Source organism: Lissotriton vulgaris, chromosome 2_1, assembly GCF_964263255.1.
Source record: "Lissotriton vulgaris chromosome 2_1, aLisVul1.2, whole genome shotgun sequence".
NCBI classification, from domain to species: Eukaryota; Metazoa; Chordata; class Amphibia; order Caudata; family Salamandridae; genus Lissotriton; species Lissotriton vulgaris.
This window is the reverse complement of record NC_141687.1, coordinates 956,713,095-956,732,781: the sequence shown is the minus strand read 5'-3', so window position 1 is coordinate 956,732,781 and position 19,687 is coordinate 956,713,095. Positions and strand designations below refer to the sequence as shown.

General features: G+C 48.0%; 1 protein-coding gene across 8 annotated transcripts in view; it reads left to right on the top strand.

The window, feature by feature from the left end:
* Positions 1-19,687, top strand: part of ZMYM4 (zinc finger MYM-type containing 4) — a 1,284,131-nt gene that overhangs the window by 220,718 nt on the left and 1,043,726 nt on the right. The gene's annotated exons all lie outside the window — the stretch shown is intronic.

Here is a 19,687-nt window from a genome sequence, read left to right as displayed (position 1 = left end):
GAGCGGGGGATGAAAAGTTAAAAATCTTCATGGGAAATTTTGCATTCCTGCAGGGTGTCACAATTTGGTGTGGCTCACAGCCACTGTAAGGTTCTGAAGAAGTGTAGTGCTCACTTTGTAGTTCTGGCGAGAGACCCTAATTTAGGCGCGTTGCGTCTAAGGGACTCACAAGGTCCTGAGCTACCCATTGAAGACACCTGCACCAGACTTTTGTGTCAAAGTTTAATAAAATCTAAAATGTGGACGGTATTAAATGACAGTTGAGGGTTGGTGCAAGTATGGTATTGCAGTGATTGCTACGCTAGAGTCCATGTGCTGTAATGAAGTCCTTGAAGTGCAAGCATTCATTAATTCATAACGGTCATAGTGCCGCACGGTTATGTCACAGTAATTCTGGGCCAAAACAGAAAAGGCATCACCTGTATTGGACTAACTTTATTGTGAACACATGACTTGTTTTCGAAATTTGAAGAATACTATCCATGAAACCTTAGGAGTACTTAGCAGACCTACAGGCTTTAAGAATGGCTTTCTTAGAATTTGGTTTTTAAGGACGCTATACATTCGAAATACTTTGACTTCTTTTAGACGTATGTGGGAAATAGGGTACAGTGAAGTTGAGGAACCTAAGATACATAGTACCACTGCAGTTGTTGGTGTGTGACCAAACCATACGACAGTGAGGAATTCATTATGAAGTAAGCAAATGCAGATTTTGCTGCAAGTTTTGTGGCATTATCCTTTATTAGGTCTCGCCTGTCAATGCGCATGCGCATTGAGCTTGGAAGACTATGGGGGCTTAAACAGACTTTAACCAACTTGCAAGTCGATGGCGATTCCTTGCAGTGCCCGTGAAATTCAAGCTCAATGCGCATGCGCATTGACATTCAAAGCGTGTGCACATGCCCCCAGCCGCCTGCCTTGCATTACACATCAAAGGCAGCTCAGCCTCCCTCCCGCAACCCCTGCTGCTTCACACCCTCATCGCAGCCTGAAGTCGCCGTCTGTTCCCTCAGCCGTACTCCTCCCACACCCCCGCTCCGCCCCCTCCCCTGCCTGCCGTGTCGCATTTCTCCTACCCCCCCATCCCCACAGCAATGCCCTCCGTCTTGGCTCGCTAAATTACTCGCTGCCTCCTCCCGCTCTCCTTAATCCGCTGTAAACAGCCTTGGGCATTCAATGTTTACTCATCCTCATTTTTATCCACTAAAATAGTGATACCTTCACCTCCATTGGATATATTATACTTTCAATTCATTGGAAGTGAACTTCAGAAAATGGTATAACGGAGTCCAGAAACAAATCCGTCAATGACCTTTTGATAAACATAAAAAGTCGTCAACGTTTGGAGCACGGCAACAAATCCGTCAATGACCTTTTGATAAACATAAAAAGTCGTCAACGTTTGGAGCACGGCAGCAAGCTGCATTCATAACACCCTGTACAGAGCATAGAATTTGGCTCTGCAAATCACAGTGCTTAGGATGCTGCATTTATTTAAAGCTATTCACTTCTTGTTAAATTCAGGGTGAATCCTGGGAGTGAAGCACACAGAGGGGGTTTGTTACACTTAAGAGCGGGAAGGCAGAGTTCAGATAGTATTACTGAGTTATTCTATATGTTTGTTCATTGTTATGCAACTCGGCTATACTCTGTAGAATACGTTAAAAAAATATATAAGTTTCAATCACAACATCATGTGGCTCGCACAGTCAGAAGGCAATAAGCTGAAAATAACCTAAAAATTATCCACCACTAGACAGAGATTCTAAGTCAATTTAAAACATCTCAGAGGCTGAACCAGAGGAGTCGAAGGACTTATTATCTTCAAGTGTTGATGACTGTCTTCTTTATGCCCAACTAACCAGTTGGGATCAGAAAGTTCTCCAACACGGGACCTTTCAGAGATTCCCCTGCTGCACTCTCCTGCTCTCTAGAGATGTGGCCTAACGACCAGAGCTGCCATCTAAGTCACGTAAATACAAAACATGTTGCATTCCAAATGGTATAGGTGTCACATTCGCAAAAGTTATAACTATTGGCATTGTAAATGACAAAGCTATCAATTTAGCTATTTTAAAAAGCAACAAATAAATAAAATTTGTCATTTACAAGACCAATCGCTCCAACTTTTCTAATACGAGACCTATTGCATTTCCAATGCTTGTTACATTTTAGCATCCAAAGATATCTCTGATGGGTCATAATGCTTTAAAAAGCTGAGGATTTGTAAAGGAGGCGCATCTTTACCGTTTGTTCAAAAAGAATGAGTGATTTTATCTGGCATGCAAAACGTTCATTAATGATGTCCTTGCTACATCCCATAATTGAAATATTTTGTGGAGAAAAAATGCAATATTTCAGACAGCCCAGGCTCATTCCGGAAATATTAATGTTTCTTATTATTTGTTTTAGAATGGTCTAGTTTATTCTCTTTATCAACCTTAAGCCTTCTGATGCAACTCTTGTCATTGAAGAAACAAGTCACAGCATAATTGTGTGTTTCAGCAGGAGGCATGTTCAGTTTCAAGATTTCAGAATGTAAAAATAATTGCAGTTTTTTTAAAGCACTTTGACTTCTTCACGTAACTGTTTTGGCAACGATGAAGCTAACAGAAATTGCCTTTAACTGTGGAAAAAATAGAGTAACTATGAATAATTTATTGCTCTATATTAATGTTTTCGCTGCTGTTCATGTTAGTAAAATGTACCATACATCCATCCACTGCACTGTTTTCCTTCACCTGGTAATCAACCAGTTAACTGATTAGTCTAAGTTTTTCATAAGTTTTGCGAGCTGCTGAATACTATTTTGTAGGAAATGTAGGGGGTGTTTTGGACGTGCACTGACTGATGCTATCTTCAAAAATAACCACCTTTAATCATTAAGTGGTTATGGTGCTTTTATTTCACCTTTTCTTATTTCATTCATAGTACAAACATGTTTGACATTTAATTCATGTCATAGATAAAGATACTGTAAAATATTGATGGAAACTGATAAAAAATTATGTAAGACATATTTGAAACAAAAACACTTTAAGAAAACATCAATAAATAGACAAATGTGTACGAAGAATACAATATAACGTACAACAGACCAGTCCTTATTTATAAGGCAGTGCAACAAATTAATACTTGTTAAACATGCGTCATGCCAGGTACATACAGCTAGATGCTACAGAGATTACAACAGACAGAATGTCCTGTTTGTATATGGTTCATTTCATAAGCTGGTAGTAGCTGTTGCTAGCTGTGAGGGGGGTTGACGAGTTTCTGAACCCAGTGCGTTTTAAGGGGTTTCCTCCGGACCGGGGCAAGTTCAAACACTACGAAACATAAAAGGGAAGTGTATATGATTAGGGGATCCCTGCGTTGAATAGGGGGGAAACCAATTATTATTTGGTACATTGGATGCTTACCTATTACAGTGGAGGAATCTGTTATTGCCTTTAGATTGATAGCAGATATCGGAAACCAAGTTTGACGATTTACTATAAGAATACAAAATAAATGGACTGCGTTTTAAAGGGCGAGTATTAGATGGGCACTCCATATCGCTCCAATCGCTCTAACAGAACTGGCCTTTGTCAAAGCGTGAGTTTGCAGCATGTCTCTCTCGCCGGGTCTTTTCAACATCACCAGAATGTGGAAGTGGGCGGGGCTATGATGACGCTAAGGGTTTTAAGTCCACAACCTATGGTGGTCTTTATATTCTCGCAAAGTATTATGGTGTTGTAGTGTGTGTGATAAAAACGCTGGAATTTTTCTTTAGGTCTCACCTGGCGATGCTGCGCGAAAGCACTGTCGCCAGTGAGATCTATTGTCGCTGACTTGCCTCTCAAGGGAGACAGAAGATGGGCACGTCCAGGCCGGACTGGAAATGTGAACGAGCCGCGCTCATCTCCTGTCCCCCTTGGGAGGCAAGTCCGCATGCAGTTTCACTTTCACTTTTTCGAAAACTCGCCCCATAGTTGGAGCGGCCCTTGTGGGCCTGCTCAGTAAATAAACATTGGCACTGTGCTTTCATCGGCACAAATGAAGAATCCCCCACTCACCCGGTGTGGCGGCTGGCTGCGGCGCGGTACTGGAGCACTCCAGCTCCTCAGTATTTCTGCCCGCACGATACGGGGCTTCCTCTTTAGGCATGGGAGCCCGCACTGCTATTTGCCGCTCTCCCGGGACTTCAGCTCCCGCACTTCCTCTTTGGCCCCGGGGCTCCCTCTTCACCACGGGAGCCCCGGAAGGGGACAGACGCTGCCTACACCGGCCGCACACGCAAGCCGCAGGGCACGCGAAAGTTACATGTACCGCGCATGCGCGGGCAGCTCTCGCACTCTTAGGTCTCCTCCCCGCCCGGATGTGGAGCTGGTTTCTGTTTTGCCGTTCCCTGCCTCGCTGCATGTTAGTGTTAAATTTGACTAAATGTTAGCATTCTACCCGCTTGGCCCTGTAGATAAATGCTAGTGCTACACACTCATGACTCCGTTGCTGAGGGTTAGTGATGTATGTACACTCGATGCTGTATGGCTGAGCGTAGTCGCTATATGCTCTTGGTTCTGTGACTGAATGTCAATGTTATGGCTGGGGACTGAACGTTGGTGCTCTGTATTTTGGCTACCGCAGTAGTGCTAGCTCTGTGGCTGATTTTAGTGCTGTGCCTTCTTGACTGAATGCTCGTGCTGTGCACTCCTGTGCCTGAAGCTGAATGTTCAAGATCGGCGCTCTGAGGCTAAATGTTACCGCTGTGCGCTTTTGGCTGAATTTCAGTGATGTGCTCTCTCGGCACTGCAGAAGGATGTTAGTCCTGTGAGCTCCTGTCTCAGTGGCTGAATGCTAGCTTTGCTCTCTGAGGGAAGTGGCTGAATGTTAGTCACACGCGCACTTACAGCTGTGCTGCTGGGCGTTAGTGGCCCCCTCTTACAGCTGTGCTGATGGACGTTGGTGACGCGCGCTTACAGCTGTGTTGCTGGACGTTAGAGCAGTGCACTCTAGGCTGCGCGACAGTACTGCTGCTTTCTCCCCATCTGAGGAGGGTCTGCTCTCTCTCTTCAGCCCTCAACCCTCCTTAAAGGCTGTCTTCGCGCAGAGCACTTTAATCATGCCGCGGTAGGCCTCTCTGGTGGTTTGGCGCATTTATATCTCCTGATTATTCCGGCGGTGGGGAGAGGCTCAGCTTTGGAGGAATCCGCGTGACAGCTAGTGACGACTCGGCAGCAGTGTGGGATCAATGAAAATCGCAGAGAGCAGGATACACAGTGATGCCCCTGACAAGGCCATAGCTCCTCAGCTGACAGTTTGCATATTTGTGTTTTTTGATTATTGTGATTTCCCCGTCCATCTTTTCACTTGGCTCCTGTTACCGTCCTTCCCAATTCGTAGCTTTTCATTGGTAAATAAGCTTACAAGTCCCTCCTTGTCGCCATTTGTATCTTCCCACAAGGACTGGACCTTTCACTTGTGGTGTTAAACAGTGTGCTTTATATGGTCAGTGAGCACTATTTTCTGGTGCACAGCAAGGAACGTGTTGATCTGCCACTTTGCACTAGCACTCTTAATGTTTCCTCCTGCGCCAGCACCAAGTCATACCTACGCCTCTCCAGCGATGCCCCCACAAGCCAACACCTCTCCAATGATACTCCCACAACACCCTGCGTCGATATACCCTTACCCAGGGCTTTAAGTGAGATGAAAAAACTAGGGGGTCTCTTAAAGGGGTGTGGCCAGTGTAATTAAGGGCGTGGCTTAAAATCACGTAAACTAAAATCTGTGCATAGCATAGTGTGCTGCCCGACTTTTATTTTGCTGTTTGTCATTGCATACAGATTTATTTCTTTTTTTTGTTTTTGTTTTTGGAAAACCTTTATTGGTGATTCAAAGCACACAGCTATTCAGCCTTACATCCCAGAGGCTAGGCAGCATTGTAAAAGCGGAGAAAAGGTGTACACAAAACAATTCAAGGAGTAGTCAGGTTTAATTTTATAATATGAATATGAACCTAAGGAACAAATTAGAAACCTAAAAGGAACAAGAAAAAGGAATTAAGGGGGGGGGAAAGAAAAAGGTGGCAAGGCAGAAAGAGGAGCGGTAAAGCACAAATCCAGGGGACGAGTGGGAACTTTCAGCACTTTGAACTAAACATATCAAAAAGAGCATACAATTGTGGGGGAACGAAGAAACAGGATTATTTTACGTGGAACTTGGGCGGAGGGAATGGCTAGGGTGAAAGACGGACCTCCAACGGACCTACGTCGGGGGGTACACAAATATCGCCTCTGTATGCATTCCATGCCCCCCAGATCAACCCCCACATCTTGGGCTTACCCCGAGCTAGGTACAGTTTTCTCACGGAGCATGCACCAGTCCATATTGGTTTTCCAGAGACCCACGGAGGGGGGGGACGGGGCGCCCCATTTCTGAGCAATATCTCTCTTGGCCACCATGTTCCCTAGCGTGACCCAGCGGGTTTGTGCATTATTGTAGTCAGTCGGACCCCACACGTTCAACAAGCAGCGTCGAGCTTCCACAGACAAATCAACACCAGTCACGTCACGCATAACCGCATGCACCCGTTCCCAATAGGAGGCAATGGCCTGGCATTCCCAAATGGTATGCATAAAGGTGGCCAGTGCACCACATCCTCGCCTACAAAGGCCATCCTGGGAAAGCCCCATATGAATCAACCTGGGGCCAGTGACGTAAACCCTGTGGAGTATTTTCAGCTGAACTAAGCGCAGCCTAGCTGAAATTGCCACTTCCTTGGGGGAGGATACCGCACACTGCCAATCCTCATCATCCAACTCAATCCCATCACTCACCCACTGATCACGCACTTTCAACAACAGGTCCGTCCGAACATTTATTAGCTTTTTATAAGTCAGGGAAATGGCGCTGTCCGGCATATGGCCGTCCAGCACCCTATCCTCCAGCGGGGACGACTCGGGGACCTTTTCACCAACAGGCAGGGTAGACGTAAGGGCATGTCTCAACTGTGCATATCTAAAATATTCCGTGGCACCCAGTTGGAATTCAGCCTGCAGAGCTTCAAAAGATTTAATGTCTCCTCTGGCCATCACATCAGCCACCTTGGAAATGCCGATGAGATCCCACCGGTCAAACCCCTGTGAGTGCCACAACCTACCCAGCAAGTCGGAATCATAAAGGGGAGTGGCCATAGTGAGCCTACCCTTCCACCCCAGTGCCTTCGTAATAGCCCTCCATATATGCACAGCGGTCCTGGTGGGGCCAGTCAATTTTCGGTCCAGAGATCTAGAGTACAACGCTCTGTAATACATCCCGCCATTCATGAGCCAGCGATCCATGGCGTACCCCGGGCTTGCCGCTGGCCCATAAAAGCAATGATTAAGAGCAGCCAATTGGGAGGCCCAGTAGTACCGGCGGACATCAGGCAAGGCAATACCGCCGTCGTACCACGGAATAGTCAGCTTAACTACGGCAATACGCGGCCTACCTTCCCACAAAAGGGTACGCTGTAGACCTTCAATCTCCCTGAAGTACTTGGAAGGGACTGGGTCCTGTGTGTTCTGAAGCGCGTATAAGAATCTCGGCAGGGACATCATCTTGAACAATGCCGCTCGGCCCAACGGGGACAGCGGCAATCTTTTCCAACCCTCCACATCGCGCCTGAGGCGCGCAAGAGGGGGAAGCAAGTTGTTGGCGTAGCGTGCCCGGGCATCCGTTGATATGTAGATACCCAGGTACTTGAATCCCTGCTGCGAGACCTGTATCGCACAGCCCCTAGGAAGACGTGGAGTGTCTCCGCTAAGCACATAGAGGTAGGACTTGGACCAGTTGATAACCAGGCCCGAGTACCCACCAAAAGTACACAACACATCAAACATCACAATCAAAGACCGACAGGGAGAGGTAAGGTAAAGCAGAATATCGCCCGCGTACAGCGAGACTCGATCCTCAAATCCCGGCGACCACTTGATCCCACTGATGTCAGGGTGAGTGCGGATCCAGGCAGCAAGCGGCTCAAGCGCCAAGGCGAAAAGGAGCGGAGATATCGGTCAACCCTGTCTAGTACCCCTGCGCAAGGCAAAGGAAGAGCCTGACGAGTATTGCCAATGAGATGAGTCTCCTGCAAGAGGATAACATCGGGTACACAACGTTTGAACATTTGTAACACAACCCCAAGTTTAATGCTATCCCCCAGCCCATTCACGTTCCAACTTAGCACATTTAAAGTCTTACCCCCCATCATCAAAGATGCCCCGTCCCAACCACCACCCCCAGAAAACAGCCACCGCAGCGTTGTAGTCAGAACAATAGTAGCCTTGCCATAGGAAGAGAGAAAAAGTAAAAGTAAAAGAGAAACACACAAACCAACCACCCCCCACCCTGCAACCCTGCATTAGACTAAAAAGCCCCCCCAACTAGCAGTGTGCCTGTCGCCCCAGATAAACTAACCTACGAAAAGCCCCCAGAAAGAAAGGAGACATCCTATTACCCCCCGTTACCCTCCAAAGTTGAAAAAGCAGGAGAAATAAGAAAAGAAAACAAAAGTCAGTGACTGCTTGCATCCGCAGGGTCCTTTACCGAAAGAAATCCGAAAGAAACACAGTTCACTCCTGAGAGCCAGAACCGCCCGACGCCTCTTCCGACAGATCATCAGGGGTAGTCCGACGTTGAGGCAAAGTGTCCAGCCAGTCCCCAGCTGCCTCCGGCAAGTCAAAAAACACCGCTCGAGCGCCATGTTCTATACGAAGCTTCGCTGGGTAAAGCATGGAGTACTTAAACCCCATCTCCCTCAGTCTCCGTTTGACACCCATGAAACTTTGTCGGCGTTTCTGCACCGCTTGAGTGAAGTCAGGGAAAAAGTTCACATCAGCGTTTTGAAATTTCAACAGACCGCCTCTCCTTGATGCCTGCAGAATCGCATCTCGGTCCCTGTAGTTAAAGTCTGGCAATGATGGGGCGCGGAGACGTTCCCGATTTCGGTTGGCCACCAGGCAGTCTATGCGCTCGCTCCACCGAGAAAAACTTACTCAGGCCACCGGGAGCCAAATGCTTCACCACCAGTTCCTCAACGAAAAGATCGGCAGCGTCCTCCTCCGCACACTCCGGTACACCTATAATGCGGACGTTCTGGCGCCGTGCCCGTCCTTCAAAATCATCGAGCCGGCGGGCAAGCATCGAGTTGGCGGCCTTCAGATCCCGAACCTCCGACTGTACATCAGACATGTCACTAGTCAGACTCGACGTCTTGATGTCGAGCGACTTGACCCTGTCGTTCGTTTTCCCGAGGTCGGCTCTGATTAGGTTGAGTTCGATCGTGAGGGTATCAACCTTGTGCGACAACACTTCGTGCTGCTTATGCATTTCGGCCTTTACGCCCGCAATGGCTCCCATTACGTCTCGGAGGGTGGGTTCAGTATCTTCCGGAGACACATCTCGGTGTGAGTCCTTGGTACGGCCCGATGCACCAGGAGAGCCCTTAGAAAGGGAGAAGCGCTCAGAAATGGTGGGCTGCGAGAGGGAAGGTTTCCTGCTGACTCTCGGGGGCTTCCCTTTGTCCGGGTCTCCTCTGCCCGCCATGATGGGCAACAGGGATCGTGCGACCCAAGGCGGGGTCAAGCCAACACTATCACCACCAGACGGTCGAAGTCCACAATCACCTCCACCGTCCCAACGGAACGGCAAGCCTCCAGGCAGATCAGTCTGGTCACCGGCCCTGAGCAAGGCAGCTCATCCCCTCTCGAACTGTCACCGTGTAGAAGCGCCACCGTCTGCCTCACAATGCCAGATTGTTATGGCGTCGTCGTCACCAAACTTCGCGACGGTGTAACTCAGTACAGGAAGCCCGGATCTTCAATCGGAGAACGGGCCCCGCATCAGCACCGCAACTGATTCCCACCACCGTGGGACAGGATAGATAGCAGGATCAATGCGGAGGATCGGAGGATCTTCGGAGCTCCGAGCTCACGCGGCCATCTTGGTTGCCCGCGAAGCTCCTCCCCCTGCATACAGATTTATGATACAACAAGTAATATCATGCCTACAACAAATCTGGACTATTGGCTTTGTCAATGGTTGTGAGATGCATAAGATAAATAAGCAGCAACTATGACTTGAATATTTTGAAAAAGCTTCCACTTTCAGCCCTGGTGACACCACAACAGTGTTTCTGCTCCCGAGTTTCAAAACCAGAAGGGAAGTCCAGAAAGAGCATGACTCTTTAAAGGATTGCCCTTCCCCTACAACACTCACCTGGCATGACGTCATGCTGTAACTTCTCCACTAGTGAGAAGTGAGCAGTGTGAGCACTTAACAAAGCCCCAAGAAGCCGAGCGATGTGGTGCACCATAACCCTAGAGACCCCCAGCGCTTCCTCGACTCTCCCTCAGGTGACCTAAAGAGCTACAACTGTTAGAGCATGTATCGCCCCACTGATTCGTACTTCTGTCATAACAAGGCACTGCACTGGAAACAGAAGGACAGGCAGAAAGTCACTGACTTGTCAAGAGCTAGCCTCCTGCGCATGTAGTGGGCAAGTTAGAGTTGGTAAATTCCAAAAGGAAAAAAAAAATACAAAAAAGTTGGGCAATAAATCTGAAAATAATCTAATTCTGAATTACTTTTTAATACTAGCTCATGAACGTTAACTGAAATTCCAATCAGCCAAAGAAAAATACATATTTTATTAAACGTTATTACATTAAGACACGTCCATCAAAGTAAAAGGCAATTGCTAGAATAACAAGCATTTGCAATACAATAGGTCTCACATTTACGCAAGTTTAGGCTGATGGCATTGTAAATTACAATACATTTTATTTCTGTTTGAAAAACCTAAATAAAAGGTATCTTCATTTACATTGCCAATAGCTCAAAGTAGCGTAAATGCGAGACCTATTGCATTGCAAATGCTTGTTTAAGTAAGAGCGCAAGCAGGTGCTTGGACGAGTTAAGGCAAAAGTGAAATAAAGCTATCGCCTGTCCTTTCTTTCCGAACGAGGGTGCCATATACTTATCACTGACAGAGTATCGTACTATGACATTTTTTCGACCTTTCGCTTTATTTATTATTTTGAATTTTATATAGCGCGTAGTTACCCTCGGGCATCCCAGCGCTTGTCCAGGCAGCAACAAAAAAACCACAGGGCCAGATCAATCACATCAGATAGGGAAGAGATGTGTCTTCAGAAGCTTCCGAAAACGAAGAGTGCAAGCCTCTAAGCGCATTCTCAGCGGAAGCGCATTCCAGAATGCGCTTTGTGCTAAGATTTGGGAGAAGGAGGCTTATAACTTGCTTTTAGTGAATTAAGGTAATGAATACTATACCAATGTATCTTAGCTAAGATTGTGCAATAGACCCTCATTTTAGTGTGTAAAACTAGGAGGCAAGTGGTGGCCCGAAGCGAAATTCGGGTTGATTTAAAATCTGTTGACTTCAGACATTTCATTGAGTCCTTTTGTGGCTGTATCAAAGTGCATGATTAGATATGCTTCCCTCTGAAGCAATGTTCTTTCGAGACACCCCCCCCTCCATCCCCCACTGCTAGGGTTGCGGTTTTACAACACTTAGTATTGTCCATCTGAAGTCTCAGTATGCTTAAGGTCTTGGAAATGCGCCCCTAGGGGTGCGTTCTGTACATTATTCTTGACTCTTGACCGGTGCTGACTGACCCCTTGTCTTACTTCCTGTGTTGTTTTTCCAATATAAATGAGTGGGCTAGGGCAGATAATGGCATAGATCAAATTTTTAGGTCTTTTGGAATCAATTCACCTCCATGGGCTCATTCACGCGTCTGCATGGACAAAGATGGCTACTCTCGCCATCTGTCCAATGCAGACAGCATGCGCGTGTCTGTGGGACAGTCCCAAGCCATTTTGTTATAGCTCGGGTCTACCCGTCGCACACGTGTGCGTGCACCTTTAAACACGGCGTGCTTTCACTTTAAATGCAGATTAAAGTGAAAGCATGCCGCCATGCGCGCGAAATTCCACGGCCCTTTAGTGTCACCATGACCAGCATTTCTGCACTTGGGGAAATCTACCAAAAGTTCAACCCCGCACCTCCCTGCATAACTACATGCCCCCACACGCTGACTTCAGCTCAGAAGACTGCGCCGTGCCCTGGAAGATGCGCTGGCTGGCGGAGGGCTTTGCCACAGGTGAGGTTTGCTCATACATAGGTAACTGTATTTGCCATTTTACCAAATGCAGCATATCGGAGCATGAGATAAGATAGGTCAGTTATTAAATTCACCTCTTGCAGCCTGTGATTTAGCAAGGGTGCGGTAAGCCTGTATGCGAGAAAGCAACTACCCTGGTTGGGTAATAATAAAATGCGTCATTATTCTTAGATCACTCACTACAAAGCTCTGTGGGGAAGAAAGAACGGAGAGGACACTGGAGCTGAGGATGAGAATGGAAGAGAAAGTTTGCACCATATGTCAGTGGTCAGAAGGTTCTGGAACGCATACTTTGAGGGGGAAAATAAAGTACCAACACTGTTAGTTCAACAAGAGGCGCCCTCTCCTAAAAACATCAGAACTGCGTGAACGGTACCACTGTCCAGTCTGCCATCCTACACACTGATGACGTCTTGCTTCCTTCTCTGAGGCACAGGTTTTAGTACGCATCTCCGTAGTGTAATGTCAGCCATTGGCCATTCTCATCCGCTTGTGTAAGCACCACACACGAATATATGACTTTACCACGAACACAAATACCCCGCATGGCATTACCACGCGAATTTTTCTTCGCAAGTGGCTGTACCACTCAGCTTTTTAGAACGCAAGTTCTTACCTCGCATTTCAAAAACGTTACGTTCACCAGCTCTTACACGTCCACAAAAACTAAACAAGCATTGGAAATGCAATAGATCTCGCAGCATTAGAGTTAGTGCTTTTAGAATAGTTTATGGGTTTTTTTGTAAATCTTTAGCATTTTTGTTTCCTGTAGCCAATGCTAAAGAATTAAAAAAAAAAAAGCCATAAACATTTCTAAAAGCTCTAACTCAAATGCTCCGAGACCTATTGCACTGTGTGAGGGTGAGGGGTTGAGGGTGAGTGAGGGTGGGTGAGGGTGAGGGTGGGTGAGGGTGAGTGAGGGGTTGAGGGTGAGTGAGGGGTTGAGGGTGAGTGAGGGGTTGAGGGTGAGTGAGGGTGAGGGTGAGTGAGGGTGAGGGTGAGTGAGGGTGAGGGTGAGTGAGGGTGAGGGTGAGTGTGGTGAGGGTGAGTGTGGTGAGGGTGAGTGAGGGTGAGGGTGAGTGAGGGTGAGGGTGAGTGAGGGTGAGTGAGGGTGAGTGAGGGTGAGTGAGGGTGAGTGAGGGTGAGTGAGGGTGAGTGAGGGTGAGTGAGGGTGAGTGAGGGTGAGTGAGGGTGAGTGAGGGTGAGGGTGAGTGAGGGTGAGTGAGGGTGAGGGTGAGTGAGGGTGAGGGTGAGTGAGGGTGAGTGAGGGTGAGTGAGGGTGAGTGAGGGTGAGTGAGGGTGAGTGAGGGTGAGTGTGAGGGTGAGTGTGAGGGTGAGTGTGAGGGTGAGTGTGAGGGTGAGTGTGAGGGTGAGTGTGAGGGTGAGTGTGAGGGTGAGTGTGAGGGTGAGTGAGAGGGTGAGTGAGAGGGTGAGTGAGAGGGTGAGTGAGAGGGTGAGTGAGAGGGTGAGTGAGAGGGTGAGTGAGAGGGTGAGTGAGAGGGTGAGTGTGAGGGTGAGTGTGAGGGTGAGTGTGAGGGTGAGTGTGAGGGTGAGTGTGAGGGTGAGTGTGAGGGTGAGTGTGAGGGTGAGTGTGAGGGTGAGTGTGAGGGTGAGTGTGAGGGTGAGTGTGAGGGTGAGTGTGAGGGTGAGTGTGAGGGTGAGTGTGAGGGTGAGTGTGAGTGTGAGGGTGAGTGTGAGGGTGAGTGTGAGGGTGAGTGTGAGGGTGAGTGTGAGGGTGAGTGTGAGGGTGAGTGTGAGGGTGAGTGTGAGGGTGAGTGTGAGGGTGAGTGTGAGGGTGAGTGTGAGGGTGAGGGTGAGTGTGAGGGTGAGGGTGAGGGTGAGGGTGAGTGTGAGGGTGAGTGTGAGTGTGAGTGTGAGGGTGAGTGTGAGGGTGAGGGTGAGGGTGAGGGTGAGTGTGAGGGTGAGGGTGAGGGTGAGGGTGAGGGTGAGTGAGGGTGAGGGTGAGTGAGGGTGAGGGTGAGTGAGGGTGAGGGTGAGGGTGAGTGAGGGTGAGTGAGGGTGAGGGAGGGTGAGGGTGAGTGAGGGTGAGTGAGGGTGAGTGAGGGTGAGGGTGAGGGTGAGGGTGAGGGTGAGGGTGAGGGTGAGGGTGAGGGTGAGTGTGAGGGTGAGGGTGAGGGTGAGTGAGGGTGAGGGTGAGTGAGGGTGAGGGTGAGGGTGAGTGAGGGTGAGGGTGAGTGAGGGTGAGGGAGGGTGAGGGTGAGTGAGGGTGAGGGTGAGTGAGGGTGAGGGAGGGTGAGGGTGAGTGAGGGTGAGTGAGGGTGAGTGAGGGTGAGGGTGAGGGTGAGGGTGAGGGTGAGGGTGAGGGTGAGTGTGAGTGAGGGTGAGAACTCCTGAAACGACTTCATCATCTACATTTCAACCCCATACTAAACACTATAATACTGTTGATTCACTTCACAACTAATTTGACGAATCACCAACCTAATGAAAGTAACCTTCACACTACAGCTCCCAGAATGCAGGGCGAACGGGAACAATAGATAATGCATCATGTGATTGTTGAAAGGTTTTTATTGGCCCATGTGACCTTTTGTCTGGTAACCGTGGTCAAGGTCTCGGAGGAGAACGAAACGCGTTGGCGCAGCTTTTCTGAACATTTGTTGGAACGTAAATAAAGGATTATTGCAAACATCTAATCTGGAAGTGCGACCCTTCTGCCTTCGTTTCGAGGGATCTGTAAAATGGGCGTGGTTCAGCCGAGGGCCAGGCACCGAGGGAGAAGCGCCTCGTGGAGTCCGCGACCGTGAACCAAGTTGAAAGGATTAACTACAGCTGGAACCGGTGACCGCCAGAAAATCAAGGAGGCGAAAGACACCGGCCGATCAGCAGCGCGGAGCCGGTAACCGAAGGGGCAAGGTAAACGCAAGCTGAAAATACAAAGCATTAATGCAGGCGAGTGTCTCACTTGAAATAACTTTAAAACACCACTAATCCAAGCTGGTTACTCGTGCCAGAATCTATCAATGAATTTTGCCTGCAGCTGCTACAAATGAAAGTTTTAATATAAAACGTGTGGAACAGTGTTCAGGACACAAAGTTGATAGCGCAGCCAGAGGGGTGTTGCGAGAACCAAAAAGCTGGGCAAACCTGCTGAGAAGAAAAAAAGGAACTAAAAACTTGAATGAAAAGCTGACCATGGAGCAGAGAGAGGCAAAACGTAATGAGGCACTGCAATCAGTTTTTGATCAGGAAACGGATGGAAAAAGCAGAACGGGAAAGAAAACAGCCCTAAACAAGACGGAGGGAAGAGAGGGGAGGAGAAATGCGACACGGCGGGAAGGGGAGGGGGCGGAGCGGGTTAAATAAACAAACAAGACGGAGGGAAGAGAGGGGAGGAGAAATGCGACACGGCGGGAAGGGGAGGGGGCGGAGCGGGTAAAACAAGACTGACGTGCACGCGCTTTTAAGCTCAATGCGCATGCGCATTGAGCTTAAAAGTCACGGGCACTGCAAGGAATCGCCACGATTCCTTGCAGTGGATAAAGAGTGGATAAGCCCCCATAGTCTCGCTTGCTCGATGCGCATGCGCATCGACAGGCGAGACCTAAAAAGGACTTCAATTATGACGTACTCGCCACGTCTTCGGTGCGGCTCTTTTTTTTTTTTTTTTTGACACTTTAGTGCGTTTTTTTACTGTATGTAGCCTGCTCGTTTTTTTTTTTTTAAATGGGGGGGGAGACCCCCCCCCAACCCCCCAAGGCCACGCAGAACTTACATGCTGGACGACCAAAAGGAATACCACTTGCGTGGTGAAGACGGTCGTTGAAGGCTCCCTCGTTGAAGAGACGTTTGCGGGGTAAGTGGATCGTTAAAAACGTCAAGCGTGGAAAAGACATCGTTGTAAATGATGTTTCCCGCACAGGTTTTAGTACGCATCTCCGTAGTGCAATGTCAGCCATTGGCCATTCTCATCCGCTTGTGTAAGCACCACACACATCACAAGCAATTTGATCGGGCGACTTGTGATGCATCTTTCTATTGGCTACTTCCAGACATTACTGTAGTAGTCCTGAAACGTGGTTTTGGGGCTGAGGGGCGGCCGTGGAGTGGGCCTCTCTGCGTCTCCAGAACCCCCCCCCCTATCCCCCCCCCCCACACTTTCCGCTTTATCTGAAGCGTGTAGCCCAAAATGGACGGAAAAAGCAGAAAGTGCAATGATGCAAATGACCAAGCTAGCACACCAAATGTACACCTCAGTAGTTCCGAACCATTACAGGTGCTGACGTCATGTCACCATCCTGACCTCACCATCCAAAAAACCCAATGACAGTTTGGAAAATAGTTTCCCAGACGGTGTCAAAAGGCGCTGCGATGCTATACTTAAAGCAACTTAACTTATCAAAAGTTTATTAACACCGCAAATATCACTGGGACATTGTATTCTGCCCTGACTATAGTGCACAGGTTTTTATCATAGTTGTTACAGGGCTATTTAGATGGTTTTCTTTTTTACTATTTTCACTTCTTTTAATCTAAAGTCAAAAATGCACTTTTTTTTAAGTGGGCTGCTGCTTGAGTTTCGAGTATGTGCTTGGAATGTAATAGTGGGGTATTTTGTGTTTCAAATCACCTTTTTAATGTTTCTGGTTGGTCACAACCCCCTGATTAACAGCAGAACTGCTTCAGTGGCAAGTCTCATTGGGCCACGTCGGTTTCTTTAGTCAGAGAGTAGAGCCATGGTTATGTGACGTAACACGACACAGCTGTGCATGACAAACTTGGACCAATCTCAAACGGCACTTATCGTTGAAGGTACTTGCATTTTTTCCAGACCTGTGCTTTTAGCACTCTGCTTTCCGGATAGCAAGCAGGAAATAGGAAAAGTGACTGACAGCTGTTTAAGTAAATGCAAAACATTTACAGAATTATGTTGTTGATTTTCAAATAACAAATGCACACGTTATAACACATCAGGCACAGTTAAAAAAAAAAGAAGAAAAAACGTCCCGATTTTTAAGGGGTGCTGTACATTTAAAGGGCTCATCTCCAAAAGAACGATTGCCTGTGAATTTAAGGAAATAATTCCGATCTCTTCTACAAATTATACATTGCAGAGCCCCGTAAGGGTTAACACATTATTAACAAGCATTAAAAATGCAACCGGTCTCGCCTTTTATTGAGTTAAAGCTGTTTGCTTTGCTAAACTCATCTCTTTCAATAATTGCTTCCATATCTCTGCGCCTCTAACTCTTTGCAATTAGTCTTCTCGTAGCGCCGGGACGCCCCTTGGCTGGGGCAGCCGCGCGCTATACAAATCACTATAACATAACATAACATATACAATACCATTAGCAAATCAAATGGCTTTAACTTAATTAAAGGCGAGACCTATTGCATTTTCAATGCTTGTTGGTCTTGCAGTTTGAAAATTCGTTGTGTCCACGTGTTGCTTTCATCCGTGAATTCAGTGCCTTCAATGGTCGAGGTGCACGCTAAGCACATTCCACATTTATGGTGTCGTGTAACTGGTCAAAGGTTCAGGAAACTGTAAAGTTTCATCTCTTGTGAGACTCTTCAGATGCCCTCACTATTAGTTGTCCAATGCTGACATTTTTAGGTCTCGCCTGGCGATAGCAGAGCATGCGCTGCTCTGGCCAGAGAGCAACTTTTGGAATCAATTCTGCGAGGGCTCTCATGGGCTCTCATGCTCGGGTCTGCAATGGACAAAGATGGCTGCACTCGCCATTTGTCAATTGCAAACAGCATGCACGGGTTTGTGGGACTGTGGACAGTCCCACGCCATCTTGTTTTTGAATTATCCTGTAAGCGCGTCCGGTTTCACTTTCACTGCCGCTTGTGCAGCGTCACCTGCGGACGAGCATTGCGCGTTTGATTTCACATTCACCGTTGCTAGCACTGTCACCTGCGTGCAAGCGTTGAGTGAGCCGGGGGTTCTGTGGGAGGATCTGGCTCTCCTGCCCCCCAGTCCCCCCACCCCCAGAACTCTGCCTGGGCGAGCAGCTGAGACTGAAACCTCCTTATTACTTTTCGCTTCACTAAATTGAAAGTTACTTCTATGAGGTAGACTAGTATTTAAAGATATTTTTTGTCCCTGCAGTTTCCAACTTGTTCAATTACTTCAGCTTTCGTCCAATGGGTCCTGGCGTGATGATTGTAGGGTGAGCAGGATGGGTGGGTCTGTGTGACTTCTGACGCCGGGGCATGTCTCCACGTTATCGGGTCTGCCACCCCGTGACTGGCCTGGCTGGTATGTTTAGTTCATGAAGCCGCACACGTGCTCTGTGCTGTACGCTGAAGCATTAAGTAAAGGCAGCAAACAGCACTTTAAGAAGTGCAGTGAACATCAATGCAGGCAGTGAGATTCCTGGCACTTTGAGGCTTATTATGTAGAGGAAATCTGTTTAGGAGCAGTGGGTCTCCGTTTAGCCCTGACTCATGGCAATTACTTTCTGGGCCCCAAAGGTGCGAAAAAATGCTCAGCTACACAGTGAAAAATTGCAAAAACAACAAGTGATGGACCGAATGTGGATCAATGTCACACATTCCCCCAGTCAAAAGATCTGGGCCCAAATCCATCGTTTTTTTGCACTCCACACCACCCTGGGTTAGACAATGGCGATATGCAAATCAGCTCTGACCCTGTTGCCCCATGGGAACAGTCCAGTCCGAACTACAAAAGCCATGTCCTTCCCAGAACGGAATCAAGCATCCGAGGACCGGACCGGTTTCGAGGTAACACCTCTCATCAGCCCGGCTAGCTTGACTCCAAGTGGTGTGGAGTGCCTGGGACCCACGTCTGGGCATCCCCAGCGCACTTAGGGCGGCAATTGCAAAAACAACAAGTGATGGACCGAATGTGGATCAATGTCACACATTCCCCCAGTCAAAAGATCTGGGCCCAAATCCATCGTTTTTTTTGCACTCCACACCACCCTGGGTTAGACAATGGCGATATGCAAATCAGCTCTGACCCTGTTGCCCCATGGGAACAGTCCAGTCCGAACTACAAAAGCCATGTCCTTCCCAGAACGGAATCAAGCATCCGAGGACCGGACAGGTTTCGAGGTACACAGTGAAGTAACTCTTTTAAAAATATATTTTTAGTGTAACACATTTTTAGTGTCGCGTAAAACCCTTTAGGGCTTTGAGAACATATACTCTGAGATCAGAGTGGTGGGAACATTTAGGATCTTACTTTAAGTGATTGGTCCCCCTGGTCAGTACAAGTAGTAACAGCTCTCCGGAGCTCCATGAATCACAGTTTGGCCCATCCTTTGATTTTCGCTGATCTTTGACTCTAGCAGTGTGTATACCCATATTTATTGCTGCATTTACATAGCACTTTAAAGCTCTACTCCGGGCACTGAAGCACATTTCCTGCCCCATGAGGGGGTGCATGGTTGTCGCGCAAGTGTCGTGATCCTTGGCCGGAAGTGCTTAGGTGTAGGGCCTGAATGACCAGAGAGTTACTTTTGTCTTGAGGGCAGGGCTTAGCAGTGTAATGGAAGAGGCGTGAGAGGGGCACACATTATACCCAGGGACGC